This window comes from Macadamia integrifolia, chromosome 14 (genome assembly GCF_013358625.1).
Source record: "Macadamia integrifolia cultivar HAES 741 chromosome 14, SCU_Mint_v3, whole genome shotgun sequence".
NCBI classification, from domain to species: domain Eukaryota; kingdom Viridiplantae; phylum Streptophyta; class Magnoliopsida; order Proteales; family Proteaceae; genus Macadamia; species Macadamia integrifolia.
Window position 1 is genome coordinate 29,556,417 of NC_056570.1, and position 17,178 is coordinate 29,573,594.

The following is a 17,178-nucleotide window of genomic DNA, read 5'->3' on the forward strand; positions in this document are numbered from 1 at the left end:
AAAAATAAAACTTCATCATTCCCAAGGTGAATTTAAAATTCAAAAAAAAAAAAAAAATTTAAACACAATGAGAATTTCTTTAACTAAGAAAATGGTACAATTTTTGTACTTTTTTCTTTTCTTTTCTTCTCTTATCTTAGCTACCAAACATTGCCTAAATGAAGATTTAACATTTTCATATGAAAGAGTGAGTGATAAGATAAATCTGACTGTTGAATATGTAAAGATTGATCTAAAATGTCACATGTTCAATAACTCCTTCAAATTCTATCGTTTATAGTCTCATTTGATGCCATACAAACCTTCACATATATGTCTACACTAGTAGTCTTAGAATTTTCAATTCTTTCTTCGCAATTGATATTTATTTGTACCATATGAAAAGCTAATGAGGCTAACCTGATAGTTGATAGTCCATGTCTTGAATTTTAAACCCGTATTCAATTATATTCCTCCATGTATATCCATGCACCTTCTCATGTGATAGATATAAGTGTGCACAACCAAGAATTTTATTGTATTCACTAGGTCAAGAACTTTATTCCTATTGTAAAATTTTACTTGAGAAACATTTTTTATTCATCTAGAAACAATTGGAGCCTAAATAAACTTGTTCTATAAGAAAGAACCTTTGTAAGTTTGGATGGACATTTTTTCTTCATCTAGAAACAAATGGAGCCTAAATAAACTTGTTCTATAAGAAAGATCCTTTGTTTGTTATTGTCAAAATAGTTGTTAGTTTGCCATCATTTATTCCAAATAAGGTGCAACCACTATGAGAATTGGCATTATCCACTTCCATGATTTGATTCTGATGGTGAATTAGATTTAACAACTCAAACGAAAGTAGGGGCCCTTTAATTCAATTGACGTGATAGAACTAATTCATTGTTCTATAGATTCTTGAAGAGCAGATAAAGTGGGGGTATTCCCAACTGCTGCTTACTTTTTTTTCTTTTAAGGAACGAATCAATAGTTCCATTGTTAAATGTTGCCATTTATTTGTAAGAATTGATATAGATAGATTAACATATAGATGAAAATAAAGTCTGTACCCACGATCTCAGAACTTGGATCGGATTTGAATCGAACTTGGCCGGTTTCGATCCCAAGTTTTACTGATGGGGGTCATAAGTTGTTGGATCAGGGGTTCTAATCCATCGATTTTTATCAAAGTGCAACTTAGTACACAAGGCTCCCATTCCTGTAGGGTCTGGAAGGGACATATGTACGTAGACTTATCTCCTACTTAGCAAGAGAGGTTGTTTTCAATACCTACAACTTAGGCATCATTTGACAACGTTTCGTTTCTGCGTTTTTTTATTCCCAGAAACGAAGAAACAACCTAAAAAGCGTTTGATAAAGTTGTTCCATTCCACCCGTTTCTAGAAACATAAATAAGAATTTATGTCTATTTACAATTCTAGAAACGACTTTGACGAAACAAGTCTGACTAGTTTTGTTGTTTCTAGAAACGAATTTGAGAGAAATAAAATCCGTTTTTGTTTTCGAAAACGTGAAAAGCCATTTCTATTGTTTCTAGTCATAGAAACAGCAGAAACGTTATCAAACGTTATCAAACGGTACTTTAATCTTCATTTTGTCCTTCAAGCATTTTGCCCAATTAGGCAAGAGTGATGGGTTTGTGTTATGTATTAATGTGCCCCTATGCTTAGATTGACGGTAGGGATGTAAATGGATAGTTGAAATTTGAATTCGGATCCGTAATCATATCTATTTAGGGTATGCATGTCCAATCAAAGGGTATCCATATTAAAATCTGAATTATCCAAAAAATAATCAATTGATTTGATTAAATAATTAATTAATGATTTTGAAGGTTCTTAAAGTTTAGGCATATTCTAGAGAATGAGGAAAAGAGCTAAGACAACTTAAAAAAATAGATTAAGAGCAAATTGTATACATTAGGGAAGGGGGGGAGGAAGGTCCAGATTATTAAGTTAGAGAGTAGACAGATAGATGAAAATTCGAATTCGATCCTCATCCATATCTATTTAGGGGTATCTGTAATCGATTCTGAAATATCTAAATCTAATCATATCCGATCCTAATTCAATTCATTTACATCCTTAATTGATGGACACAAAAAACTGCACTGCCCTCCATCCCATGTGGTGAAGATCCACACACGCATACACCTTCGTTGCACTGTACCTACTGCCTGGAAGGATATAATAAATAAGGTCATTATGTTCCACGGTACCCTACCCGTCTTCACCGCTGCCCCCAAGTTCCATTTTGTTTTCTTAAGTTATGAACCGACAAAATCCTGAGACATGGATAGGGCAAGCAGTGGGACATAGAATTACTGCTTCAATATCGAGAAGCAACTTCATGTTTCTTACAAGTGATCTCTCTTTTTCTTTCTTTTATCAAGAAGGGGTGACTGGGTTATACTTTATCCACTAGGACAATACGGGTTTAGTGTATGTTCCATTATCCATGGCTGACTGCTTACATTAATATTGAAATGGAAATAACAAGTGGCAATCAAGCATCTATAAGATTCATTGAAGATGCTCAGCTTCTTAATTATTTACAGTGAGGGTTCAAGTGGTAGGGTTTCAGAGAGGTAGTCCTGCTCAAACAGAAGACATTGAGGGTTGACATCAGCACAATGGTAAGATTGCTCCTTACAAAGAAGTAATTATTGGTTCTAGTTGAAAAATAGTCTATTCGTAAATCGAGAATTAGATTGCATATATTAGGAATCTCTCTATACCACCAGTAGGGGCGTCAATTGATCGGGTTGGGCCGATCTTGATTGGGTCTATGTCCTCATATCATGATCTATCTATTTAAGAAATGAATTAGTCTCGATCGGTGTTGTGTTGGGCTAGATTGGGTTTTAGGCTTTAATCGAGTTTTTTCTATTCGGACTATAATCGGACCTTAAACAGGGTAATGTATTAATAAACCCTTAAACAGTCTTTACTTTTTTTAAATTTAAGATACTTTAATTTGTTCTGTTAAATCATCAATGATTTTGAAAAGATATTATATTTAATTACAGTCAATAATTGATAAAAATATTAATATATATCCTATTCTATAAAAAAAAAAAACCAAAATACCTATATAAACAATCGGCTAAATGTGTCGGTTCGAATCGAGTTTGTATATGGGTTGGGCCGGTCAGGAGGCCCATTGGACTTACCCCTTGCATCGTATACAACTTATTTATTAATAGGTCGGACTTAGACCCGACACATTTATTAATCGGGCCGATCTAGATTAGACCATAAACATGTCAAGCTCGATCAGGTCTATCAGTGCGGACTTGGAATTGATTCCCCTACCCTATAGTGATGAGAGACTTGTTGACTGAATATACCTTTTTGTCAATTATTCAATTGGAAACAAAGGGCACTTGCCATGGAGAACTAGGCGTTGGTGCCCCCAACTTAGATTATTAATTCTTGGGTTTCTAGTCGAGAATTGATTCAGGTCTCTCTCTCTCTCTCTCTCTCTCTCTCTCTCTCTCTCTCTCTCCATGTGCGGTGTGCATGTGGGTGTGTGTCTATAAGTGAAACATTGCATATAGACTCCGGCACTCTGCTCACAAGCCTTCTTTTGAGAATAATTTGTTTGATGGGATGGTGGACATGTATGGTTGAGATCGATTATAAAATGCTAGCCTCACAAATTCTATGACAAAAATGGTAATGCAGTCCAATCACATGTCGAGAATTAAATTTTTTTTTCTATGCCTAGACTTTTTTTGGTAACTTTTCTATGGTGCGGTTAGATTCCAACCTAAAACTTGTGTTATTATGTGAAAAGGCCGACTTGGTATATATAGACATTCATGGTCTTAAGACTCAATCTATCAAATTATTCTTAATACTCCCTTAGTTATTAGCGGAATGATCTTACAAGTGGAAATAAATATGGGGCGAAACCATTCCCAATAGGGCAACAACAATGTTAGATAACATTGCAAATATGAGTTATTCTTAGCTTATGTTTATCTGCTTCTTTCTTGTTGGGGTATGATGCATTCCATTGCTTGCGTTTGTGAGTTGCTTTTGACATGTAATAAGAATTGGCTCACCTTGTGTGTTATCGTGGTTATTAGGGGTTTGAGGCAACAACCCTCAACGAAATTTTTTTTAGGGTTATATGGATTTTTGGTTATGTATGTCTATATAGATTTCACTATATTTATGGTGATGATTCATTCTATATAATCTAAGAGAGATGTGAAGATGGGCAGCTGTAACTTTATTTTTCATTGATAGTGAAGTAGATCTCAGTTACCCCAAGGGTTTAGCTCAGTTGGCAAAGACCAACTCCTCACAATTAAGAAAAAAAAAAAACCGCATCTCATCGTGACCACAAGCAATCTTGTCGGACCACGTAAATTGTTACATTGTGTGATTGATTGTTTGTCATTCCCACCAATTTTTCACTCTCTTTCTTATATAGGAAAACTTATCCCCTTAATGCATATGCTCTTGACCTTACCCCATTACTTGATGCAAGATTTCCTTGTTCCCATGCTAATTTTGTCCAGAAACCTCTCCTTCATGTTGAGGAATTTCTTCTGGGCCACATAGAGACTGGACGACTATTACGCGGCCCAAACATCTGGATGTCCTTGGGCTGCTACACCTACCATCCCTTAATAAGGCATTTTTGGTCAAGTTAAGCGCCACAAAGTACATGAAGACCCCACAAAAACTAAGGCCAATTTGTTTTTCAAATCCAAAATGTTATCCTACTAGAACCATTGGGACAGCAGCTTGGGCACATTTGGAGGGGACAACGAGTGGGTCTAGCTGTAGTAGAAATTCTAAAATACCTAGTGGGCTCTGGCCTTGGTATTAAATTTTTGGCACTTTGCGATGGGCTGCTCTTCCTACAACCCATGAAATAGGTTCTTAGTTGATTCTTGGGGTTTATTTCCACACGGTTGGAGTGACCTAGAGACATATGCCTTTGTCCTCCCAATTATGGGATGACTGTCTGATCCCAAGGCTCCATGGAAAAGAGCCAAGTCAGATTATAAGTGGTTGAATCAAACAAATCCATATATATATATTTTAATCAAAGAAGGTGGGAAACACCTCCACCAAGTGAATTTATTTAGAAGATATCAAGAAGTCCTTCCTGCTCTTGAGAGGAGCAGGAGTAACAAGAAACAAGGGTGGGTCCAGCCACCAGACTCCCCTTAGCTACGGTATGGGGCATCACAATAAAGGGTACTTCTCTAAGCCCCTATTTGAAAATATGATTATTCAAGTTTTTGAAGAAATTAACCTTTAAAGCTAGAACAACATCCCATCCATCCCTAATTAATTAGGTGGAGGGAATAGAACAGATTAATTAAAAATACATCTAATTCTTGAGGAATTTCTTGAACCAAATGGCTGAGCGCTTTGGGTTTCTCTTCAATCCGTCTTTGAAATCTATATAGCTAACGCCAAATCTGAGTGTGTAATCAACGTCCCATTCGAAGTCATCCAAGAATGACCATCCAAAAAATCCCTTCGCATTCATCCCATCCCAACATAAATTCCAGATTACATGCGTTAAGGACAAGAAATCTGTTCTTAATTACATTTTTTTTTTTCCTGTAATTTTCTAATAAAACAACTAAATTATGAGAAAGGAGAAATTAGGGTTTGGTCCAAGCCAAGCTAAACCAGGGAAACTAACCCTAACCAAGTGTGACCTTTAAATGTTGGTCTTTCCCAACTAGGGGTGTCAATCAGTCAGTTTGAATCAGTTTTGGTTTTGTTCATTGTAGTTGGTGTGAGAATGTGTAAAAGTGTAACATGAACCAATATTGATGTATTGGTTTTGATTTGGTTTGGTCTTAGCTCCCGCCCACTGTAGGATGTAGGGAGGATCATAATATACTTTCTTATACATTTAAAAGTATGATTTTTTTTTTTTCACATTGGCATTGGTTTTTTTTATCGTGCTATATTGATTGTGATCCGATTTTTTTACTTTGGCTTGATATCATCTATTTCAATGCGTTTCAATTTGGTTTTGAGCTTTACAAGACCTCATCTCAAAACATAATCCAATACACTTATAACGATTTTGGTCAAATTTATCTATTTAGGCTAGGTTTTGACACCCTTATTCTCAATCCAAATCTGACTCCCTAAGTTTTAGCCTTCATTATCCTTGGAACTCAAGAGAGAATACTTACTCAATGGCTTTTCGAAGAAACCAAAGATGGGCACGGTAAAAGTCCACTCTATTGTCATCCTTCAGAGCGTCTTCCATGGTTAGACTGGAGTTGTTCACCTCAGCAAACCCTGCAAGCAGAAATTAACCATTAAAGTACATTCATAGAATGAACTATATAAAAGATAATATAGGTTGTTTTAGAGACTCCGAATTTGATCACTTACCATTTTCAGTAATGAAAATAGTGGGATTTCTATAGTTTTTCCTTTTGTAGACCAGAAGATTTCGAATGCCCCATGGACACACGTAGAGTACAGATGAACCACTCGGTAAAATATATGATTTTACTTTATAAATAGAGATCTCCACAGGTCAAGTTTGTAGAAACAAAAATCTAGAAAGATGCAAGATACAAATGAAAATCGCAAATAAATAATTACACAATACAAAGATTTACGTGATTTAAAAAGATTTTCTATGTCTACAGTGAAAATGTATTGATTAAATGCCCATAACACCACCATATTGGTACATTTATTGAAATACCTATATAACCTATTTTTTTTTTTTTTTCCATCCCCCACTATTGACCCACTAGTTCGTCAAAGTTCCATTAACATAGATAACCCACGGATGGGCTTATTACTCTGAAGCTCGAGGCCTTGGGCTTTATGACTTCTTAATTGTTCTTCCTAGGGGTGTTAATGGGCCAGCCCCGTTCAACCCTAAGGTCTCTTAACTCAATCCAAGCCCAGCCCAATCATAGATCGGGTTGGGATATCTCAGCCCAGGCCCAAACCTTTTGGGTTTAGTTCAATCCAATCCAGCCCTAATGAACCCTGATTGGGTTGGGTTAACCCAATCCAGTTCAACCCAATACTATCGGTTACTTGGTTGCTTGATCTTGATGCATTGCAGAGGCCAAAGACCAACGTTTTCATATATATGTAGATTGTGGAAAACGAAAGACCTTTTTCTATAAGTACCCATTAATAATTATTAACACATTTATATGATTATATACTTAATAAACATGGTTGGATTGGATTGCATTGGGTTGGGTTGGGTTGAGACCTCAACTCAGGGCCAACCCAATCCTGCCTCGAGCCTGAATATGTCAACCCTAACCCAACCCATGGGCTGAAATCTCAACCCAAGCCCTATTCAGGCTCAGGGTAGGCTAGGACTTGATCAGATTTTTTTCTAAAAATTCATGTGATAGAATACAAGACATTGTATCCAAACAATATCACCATTGGTGGGATCTGAATTTTAATAATCTAGTTGCACCTCTGCCACTACAATAAAGTGGTTAAACATGAATTGCAGAGTTTGTAAGGTAAAACTCATACCGCTGATCCAATGAGTGTCCCATTCCTTGTAACTGTCAAATTACAAAATTAAGAAAATATTAATATGAAGATGGCTATCAAATCAACTAGATTTAACTTTTTCAAGGGTTTTGACTCGACCTACCTGTGAGGTCAACAAGAGGATCAGTCATGGAGCTTAAATTAACAGTGTTTCCCAATTGAACATCAGCTGCATTATTTGAAGTATAATAGTTTAGTCCAAGAAAGTCTAATGACCCTTTCACCATGTGGGACTCCTTCGGGAACTTTGGTAGCCGATCACCAAGAAGAGATCTCATGCTAGCCGGATAATCACCATAGGTTAATGGGGTCATAAACCCGTTAAAACAATTTGTTAGATCAGATATCAAGAAATACAAAAATAAATAAACAAAAGATCTACACGATACAGAGATTTAACTAGATTCACACACCAGTGTGGTGTGCTACATCCTCAGACGAAGAAGAAGATGTTTCACTATGCAAAAGAGAGATTACACCTAAGCAGTGGTGATAAAATTCGCCTTGAAATCCTAACTCGAAAAATCTCCAAAATACAATGACTTACTCAATAAAACAATAGTACATTATATACTCCAAGTCGCGGGTTGATCCATCAGGTCGCAGTCGATCTGGTCAAACCATACACCCCTGTCAGTGTTGGGCTCGGGGCTTGGGCCTATTGGGCCAACCCCTTTGCTTCTATCACAGATCTCAGAAAACTTCCCATTCGAATCACCATTAAAATATGTTGAAACGGGTCAATCTTCAAAACGGGTCAAGAATTTGAGACAAACTTAATACAATTACACAATAAAAATAAAGATTTACGTGATTCAACAAGATTGCATTCATTGTCTTGAAATTATTAAATTAAAACTTACCATCCAAGGACAAAATCAAGAGCTCGACCAGCGGCAGCAATGTCGGGTTTGCTTCTAGAGTAGGGTTCAAACCAATGTGATACCAACGTCATTCCTATCTTTCCCTTTTGAGACTTCTTCTCTCTCAAATCCAAGATGGTTCAGACTGTAATGCACTTAAAACTGAATCTATATATCTAATTAAGCTTTTGCTCATTCCCAAATAACCCGGACTAAGAATTGGATTTGAAATGATAAACTGATCTTAAAAATCTAAGATTAATTAAACTTGGTGGGAAGCTTATGCAGATCTCACTCACCCGGTACTTTTTCTTGTACACTGCAGCAGCATGGGACAGGAGCTGGTGGTGAACCACCTTATAGGGCTCAGTTCCAGAGTTTCCAGGATGCTCACCCATTTAGAGCATCTACCAGGAGCAAATGTCCATTTGGCATATCCAAAAGTACTATAGGAATATGGCTCGTTAAAGGTGATCCAGTGCTTCACACGGTCACCGAATTCTCTAAAGCATATATCCACAAAGTCCCCATGGTCCTTTCTGTGTAAGAAATCAGGAGATCCAATTTTCTCATCAGAATTGCTCCATATTTTAATCCAACTATCATCAAAGTCAATTCTTGAGGTGGGTTACTTACATGACTTTAGGACTTAAAAAACTACCGTACTCCTGGTCAAGTGCTAGCGGATAATCCCAATGGAAGAGAGTGACAAAGGGCTGGATACCTGCACATCTGAGAGACAATGTATACACAAGCTACGTGGGGAGAGAGAGAAAGAGAGAAAGAGAGACAGAGAGAGAAATGGTGATGGGAGAGTTTTAATTTTTTTTAAGATAAAAGATCTAAAAGGCAACATGAGTCCTACACCAGACAATAGGAGGGAGTGAAATGATCACCCCACCTCTCATCTAAGAATTAAATCCGACCTTTATTGATGCTTTTACTTATAGTCTCATGACTCTTATTGGACCCCACGTTGATGCACGAGGCATACTATCTTATAGAGAACCCGCACCCTTTTTATAAATATATATTAAAAATAGGCGATAAAATGGTCTTGGTCTCATGGCTAATTTGTCAACACGTGCGTTAATGGGAAGACAAGCGGAGGCTCGGCTAGGAAGTGGTTTAGGGGCCTAGGTGGTCTTTTCACTTTCAGCTATATTTGGGCAAACAGAATGTAGCCAGAGACCATTCTTTTGCTTTATTTCTTTTTCTCATTTAAAATAGGACAAAATAACAGAACTTGGTCACATGATCCCTACATCCAAACACAGAGGGTGGCAAAGTTATGTCTCAAGCCTTGTGGAACTCAAAAAATTCATTCCATCTGTATGCTCATATGCACCTTGTCATTGGCCACCCTTATTGAATTAATGGCCGTGTGACCTGGGTTCATTCACACCCATTTATATCTCAACATAGGGGATGCGACAAGGGATCATTCTTTGTTTTTACCATATTAAACATATCTTAATAGGTAAAATTATTATACATGCGTACCGTTGGATAGAAGCTCATTGCTGAGGTTGTTGTAATAGCTAGTGGATACCAGCCTTATTCACACCTCCACTTAACTTTCCCTCTGAGATAAATAAAAAGATTACAAAGGACAGCCTTCCCAACCCCCGCCCCCACCCCCACACCACACCACCCCCCCCCCAAAAAAAAAAAAGAAAAAGAAAAAGAAAAAATTGATGATCTACTTACTGGGTAATACACTGGCCTAAGAGATGGAGAATCTAAAGGCATCCAGGGCCATTTGCTTCAATATATTCACGTCTTCCTGTTAAATTAAATATTAAAAATGCACTTCACTCATCACCGTCATGTAATATGATATACTTGTTGCAAGGGGATAAGGTTCTACAAGTAGTTAGTTAGCATCATAGTTTTAAAAATCAGATAGAGTTAGTCAAGATTGTCCCAATCAGATTGAAATCGGCTGAGACCCATTCTGATTTTTAACCTATTTACTGATATGATACAAGGATAAAATGGTTGAAAATACCATTTAAGAACAAGGGGTTCGATTGGGACTGATCGAGACTGATCTTGTGTTTTGAAACAGTGACAACCATACCTTATAACGATGGTAAGAATCAACAGCCACATCTCCATTGCTATGATCCTCTATTTTACCTATCACCACAAAAATAAATATATAAAATGATTTAACTCTCCATTCAAAAAAAAAGGAAGGATAACGTTTGAAGAGGAATGTCAGTATGGCACGACAGAACTCATGTTTGTTACATTCGAGCTCAACAAAACCCTAATTAAACCCCCATGGATTGAGGCAAATCCTTTTGAATTGCCATCAATATGTACAAGGCCTGATTCTACCCCATGAAAAAATGACATGGTAAATCTGATCACTAAATATCTAAGAAATTTCTTAGTTTTGTTATGTGTCAAATTTTAACATCAAATTATAGTTAGCAAAGTAAGGTTTTCTAGCATGGCTTGTCTTTTAGAAAACCTAATAAATCGACTTGATCAAGACGAGTCACGTTTTCTCTTATATATACATATGCGAAATAGTAAAAAGATTCAAAAAATATATGAAAAATCCTGAAGTAAAATTGAAAGAATCGCATATCACTGCATTTTGAGTTTTTTTTTTTTTTTTTTTTACTGCATTGAGTCAACCATTGAACAAGGATAACGGCCGAGAGTGATCATTATGTAGAGAGAGAGAGAGAGAGAGAGAGAGAGAGAGAGAGAGAGAGAGAGAGAGAGACCTGGATATTTGTGAGTATAAAAGTCCCAAATACTTGGGCCTTTACCATCTAAAAATGCTGCATCTTCATACCGCAAAAAGCAGACAGAGAGATACAAGAATGGTTAGGCATGTTATGTGAGGGAAAAACTTCAATTCTTATAACACATCAGTGACGCCTATATATATATATATATATATATATATATATACACCTGGTAAGCAGCGGATGCTGTCCCAAACATGAAACCTTCAGGGAAGCTACTCCGACCGAACGGTACCGGAGCAGAGACATTACTTGCGAAGGCATCTGCTGCGTGAACATACAGGTTCACTAGCACTATGAAGCCCACTACTACCAAGACCAGAGACCTTTGATCTGCCGCCATTACCACTTTTGTGTTTTCTCTAGTCTTTCTATAGTCTATATAGAGGAAGAAGCCGAAGAACCAAATTAGAGAGCGAAAAAAGATTGATTAATGATTTGCGGGTACTTTTTTTTTTTTTTTTTTACCTGATCAGTCAATTTTCAGACAGATGCGTAAAACTACAACCCTAAAAACAACCCTAAAAACGATGCAGTAAAAAATGAAAAAATAAGAACAAACAATCCATATAGGTTTACGAGGTTTGGTGAGATTGCCTATATCTTTGATGAGATAAGATTCTGTTTCACTATCAATGGAGAATAGGGTTACAACGCTTGTCTTCACACCTTTCTTAAATTGCTTGCATTATAGAAAATGAAAACCTCGCTACAAATATATAGCAAAAAATCTTAATACTGAAAAGTACAAAATTGCTTGTCAAATGATTTGCAAGTACCTCTCTCAACTTGCTTGCATTCTGTTGGGGCGCTTACATTAGTACTCCGTGAATTAAACTGTGATGGAATACAAGACATCGTACACCAATAAGATGAACAAATGGACTCGATTGAAAGGGAATAAAAGTAGTGATTTCCCTTCAAATTTGAAAAGAAAAGTTTTCCTCTACCGCCCAGTGAAGTAAACCACATGAACCAAAGGTCTAGAAACCATGTTTCCCCGCATGGGCTCCTTTATGATATGACATGGTACGTGCGGTGCACATTTGACGGTTGAGAGCACTTTGGGATGTGCATTGCATAGCACGCGGCCCATAAAGGAATCAAATCCAATTCCCCCTTAGCCATCGGCTAGCTCCTGACGGGTAGGGCCTTTGCCCGCCTTTAGCCAGTTTAGACTTTGTTTGTTGTATCTTTTTTGTTGTGTATAATATATTTTTCATTTACCAAAGAAAAAAGATTAATTCAGGCTAGGTTTTGACATTCCTAATGCTACAATTTAGAAAAAACGACCTGTCAAATAAATCTACCTAATAAAGGCACAAAGTAAAGTGGCCTTCAATTGATGAGGACCAATTAGGCTTAATAAAAATTGATTGGTTTGGCACCTCTACTCTCTCATGAGCATCCGATCTAAACTATTACCAATTAGATTGGCATCTTGAATCTTAATTTAGTTGGATAGAGAATTTTTTTTTTGGATGAAGACTAGAGGAATCTTGAACTTCCATTACTATCTCTCCCATGTTTTCTTATCTCTCCAAATATTTTGGACAAATATATATATATATATATATATATATTTTTTTACTCATAATTAAATAATAGGATGATCCAGATAAGATTCCTCTCTTTTTCACCTCTCCTTCTATTGTTTGGATCGTGATGGAATCCTACCTCTCTCTTTTTTTTTTTTTTCCCTTTCTCAACTAGGCTAATCTAAATTTGTAAGTACCAATCGGGAGACACCTAAAATAGATTGATTTTGAGGTGTCAAATGATATGTGAGATCACATGCATCCATAACAGAGAAGATTAGGATTGTGATATGAAGTTGAAATGTACTCTATGTCGTTTCATATTTTTATCAGAATCCAATTGCCAGCCTCAGGTGCAAACATCATCCATTTTCGATCTTTTCTTTACCTTTCTGGATGTTAGTAGGTTAGAGGCCATCAGATTGGAATAACAGTGGGGCCTATCGTCCAGCGAATGCTCGTTCTGTTGTCATACGGAATCGGAAGCCCTTCTCTAATAGGGCTGATCCGTCGGAAAGAAAAACTATTGATAATCACACAGAGAAGTTCTGCTCCACCGACAGTCTGCAAAAGAATTTTTTCTTTGGTGTGATTCCACAAAAGATTCAATGTAGTGTGACTCACACTACATGTAATCAAGTATTGGTATTGCATCGGTCGAAACGGTATTGGCTGTGACTGATCCGAGACCTGATCGATCCACGGGTATCGGTATCAGCTTGGATATGAGATACCAACCTGGATCAGCCGATCCAACCTGATCTATAAAAAAATATTTTTTAAAACTTAATTTATAAAGGATGAACAGAATAGAGAGAGAAAGAAAGAGATTGAGAGATTGATATGAGAGAGATCTAGGGTTTCAAACAACTGATTTAAAAAGGGGGGGAAAATGGCGGTTCTTAGGGTTTCCTTTGGAGTATTGGCCATCATCACTCTCATCTTCAGAATTGTTTTATTTGCTGTTCAGGCTGAATCCATGGCTCTTGCTCTTGCCCCATCTAGATGGGACATCGATAGACCAAGCTATTGCATTTGTGTTGATGACTGTCGCTCTAGTCCAAGGCAAGATGTTTTTTTCAATAATAATCATCTTGTGGGATTACAATCCTTTTATGGGGATAACTTGGATATTTTAAGGAAACCAAATTTACCATATTTCTATTACAATTAGTATCCTTATCAATTATCCCTTGATTGAGCAATATTCCAAGCATTGTTTTATCCCAAATCTTCTTGTCAAGTTGGTTCTTGGTGGAATCCTTATTATCAATACCTTGATTAACATACCAAGCTTAGCCTTATTCCAAATTTTCTTGCCAAGCTGGTCCTTGGTGGAATCCTTATCACCCATCCCTTGATTGAGTAGCATACCAAGCTTGGCTTCATCCTAAATCGTCTTGCCAAGCTGGTCATTGGTGGAAATAGCCATTAGTGCAATATTTCCTCTTATAAGTTGGTAGACACTTTGTCTTATGGTTTGGTAGACACTTTGTGGCTACTTTCATTTTGGTTTTTTCTTGTTTCTGAATTTTGTTAGATTTAATTTTTTTTTTTTTTTGACTGATCCTAGCTGATACCGTTACTGATCTGGGCAAACTATACAATTTCCAATCCTTAACCGATCCTTACTGATATCAATCCATATCATATCGATTTCGGCTATGACCGATACCAAGTTTTAAAACCTTGAGTGTGAGAGAAGTCATTTCCTCAATCACAGCTCTGATGAAACTCACCCGAGCTCTATTTTCCTTTTTTGGTAAATAACAATCTATTTTTATTTTATCTTTTGGCAATCAAGATTCTGAGCTCTATAAACACAGAAAGGACAAGTGCTGGTGAAATACAAGACTTCATCAACCATGGAGTAGAATTTAGGTAGATTATTGTATTATAGATTGATAGGGCCTTCTGAGCAAGAGAGTCTGCCAAGACATCTGTTTCCCTTGCAATGTGTGACTTAGAATCTTTTATCTGTTTTGAAGATTACTTCTCTTAAATTTTTTATAGAAATTCAAATTTTTGTGAGGTTTGTGATGGTAGTAGAGGGCTTAGGCCATAAGATACGGTATGTTACAATGCAACCAAATGGATCAACCCGACTTAGAGGAGTATTTGTAGTTTTGCTTGACTTCTTATGCCAGTAAGAAATCATAATGATTTGAGGATTTTCGTATTAAGGTTTTTGGGGAGAATATATTCTTTCTGCAACTTTTGGTGTTCTTCAAAGATCTAAAATGTAAATTATTTTCTTCCATCATAATGAATCATTTATAGTTTCTCTCATTTCAAGTAACCATTAGCGTTTTAGGGTTTGGGATTGGATCATCAGGTTTTAGATTTGAGGTTTGACTTTAGGGTTTTTGGACCAATTTGATCTTTGATTCCAAGTTCAAAATACATAGTTGAATCAGCCAATTAGGTTTGGAATCGGCAGTGATCGATCATGAATCAACTATTTTGAAATGGCCGATTCTAGGGTTTCTGGAATGGAGAACAAACTTTCAAATTTAAGTGCCAATTCTAGAGCTTTTGGGATCACTTATACCAATTCCGATTCAACCTCCATTTTGATCTATTTCTGATATTGAGTTTGGACTGGTCCAAGTCAATCGAATTAGAATCCATTGGGACCGATTTGATCTTGGATTTTGAGTTTAAAATCCTTAGTCGAATCAATCACTGGAATGACTCCATGTAGAACTGAATTAAAATGGTTGATTATAATTTCTAGAGTGAAAACCGAATGTAACATTGCTTGGTTTTGATTTCCATGTTGGCAATCTCAAACCGAAGTAGATCTGAACCAAATGGCCAGAAATGAACCGGTTCGATACCATTAAGCCAATCTCAAAAAATGGCCTATCAGGATTCAAGACTCCAAAAACCACCGCTTGATCTTGTGAAAGAGTCCTACCGCAAAAATAATAATAAAAAAAAGATAGCATTGAATTTTTATTTTAGAATTATTTGACTCTCTTTCACGTGTCTCAGGCATAGTTAGCAAATTCAGATTCGGGAATTATTCGGACGAAGAATTATTCGGAATAATTCGGACGATTAATTTAAGGATTCGGTCAAAAAAGCGGTCAAAAAAGCTTATTGGGGGGTTTTTTTTTTTTTTAATTGTTTTTTATTTTTTATTTTTGGTTTTTTTTAAAATAATGTTTAAATGGACCGAATAATTCGGTTTAATTCGGATTCGGTCCGAATTATTCGCGATTTATATTCACTTTTGAAAAAATCGCGAATTTTAAAGAATTTTATTTTTAATTCGGATTCGGTCCAAATTTTTGATAAAAATCGGAAAAATTTGGTTCGGCCGAATAATTCGCGAATTATTCGGCCGAATTGATAACTCTGGTCTCAAGTGATCATTGGGGTTTGCCCCCACATCCAAGGTCTGGCAAGACAAGTCATTTTCGCAATTAAAGGCTCTGTTTGGTAGACATGAGAAGGGAAGAAAAGAAAAGAAAAGAAAAAAAAAATCTAGAAAAGAAATAAAATGAAATGGTGAAAAAATAAAAAGAGTATGCATGTTTGGTAATCAAGAGAAGAAAATAAAAAAAAATTTGAATTTTAGGAGAGAGATAGACACATAGGAAATCATTGTGTAATCAATCATTTTTTGTCTTATTATGTTTTCATATTTTTTCATGTTTTCTTGTGTTTTTTGCAAGAATTTTTTTTTAAGGAGTAAAAGAAAACTTCACAATTCTCAAGAGAAATTTTAAATTTCAAAAGCTGAATCTTCGATTGGGTGAACAAATGCAAAGAGAAATTCTTAACTCAAAAAAAGAGTACAAAAAGTGTATTTTTTATTTTATTTTATTTTATTTTCTTCTCTTGGCTACCAAACACAGCCTTAATAGCAATAATAACTCCACAAAGAGAGAGAGAGAGAGAGAGAGAGAGAGAGAGAGAGAGAGAGAGAGAGAGAGAGAGAGAGAGAGAGAGAGAGAGAGAGAGAGGGATTCGGCTCCTCTACAGCTCAGAGGTAATAACTGTTCAGCACAGTTGGTGAGCTGTGGTGTGTTACAATCCCATGCTCACCAGGAGGTCTTGAGTTCAAGTCTCTTAACTGTTACATACTTCCCTCCCTACTCATAAAAAAATATAGCTCGGAGGTGAGGTGCCATTCTTGTGGCTCAATTGAATGAATGACATCTATTATTTTTTAATCTAAAGGAGGAACCGAATCCCCGTTTTCTTTTCTTTTCTTCTCTTGGATATCAGGCACAACCTAAAATCTTAAATAGGGGTCCCCTTTGTTTTGCCTTCACCTTAAAATTTCATCACCTTCCGTCCGTCATCCTTGACTTGCTTTGTCCGTGGAGAAAGCCTTTAGTTGATTGGTCAATAATTTTTCTTGTCATCATGTAGTTAGTAAAAAGTAAGACATGTTTTCCTTTAGTTATAATCGTAGCAATTCATCGAAAGATGTTATTATTGGGATTGGTGATCC

At 36.4% G+C, this 17,178-nt stretch overlaps 1 pseudogene; it reads right to left on the bottom strand.

The window, feature by feature from the left end:
- Positions 1-5,245: 5,245 nt before the first annotated feature.
- On the bottom strand, positions 5,246-11,515 carry LOC122060814 (annotated as a pseudogene).
- Positions 11,516-17,178: the final 5,663 nt, after the last annotated feature.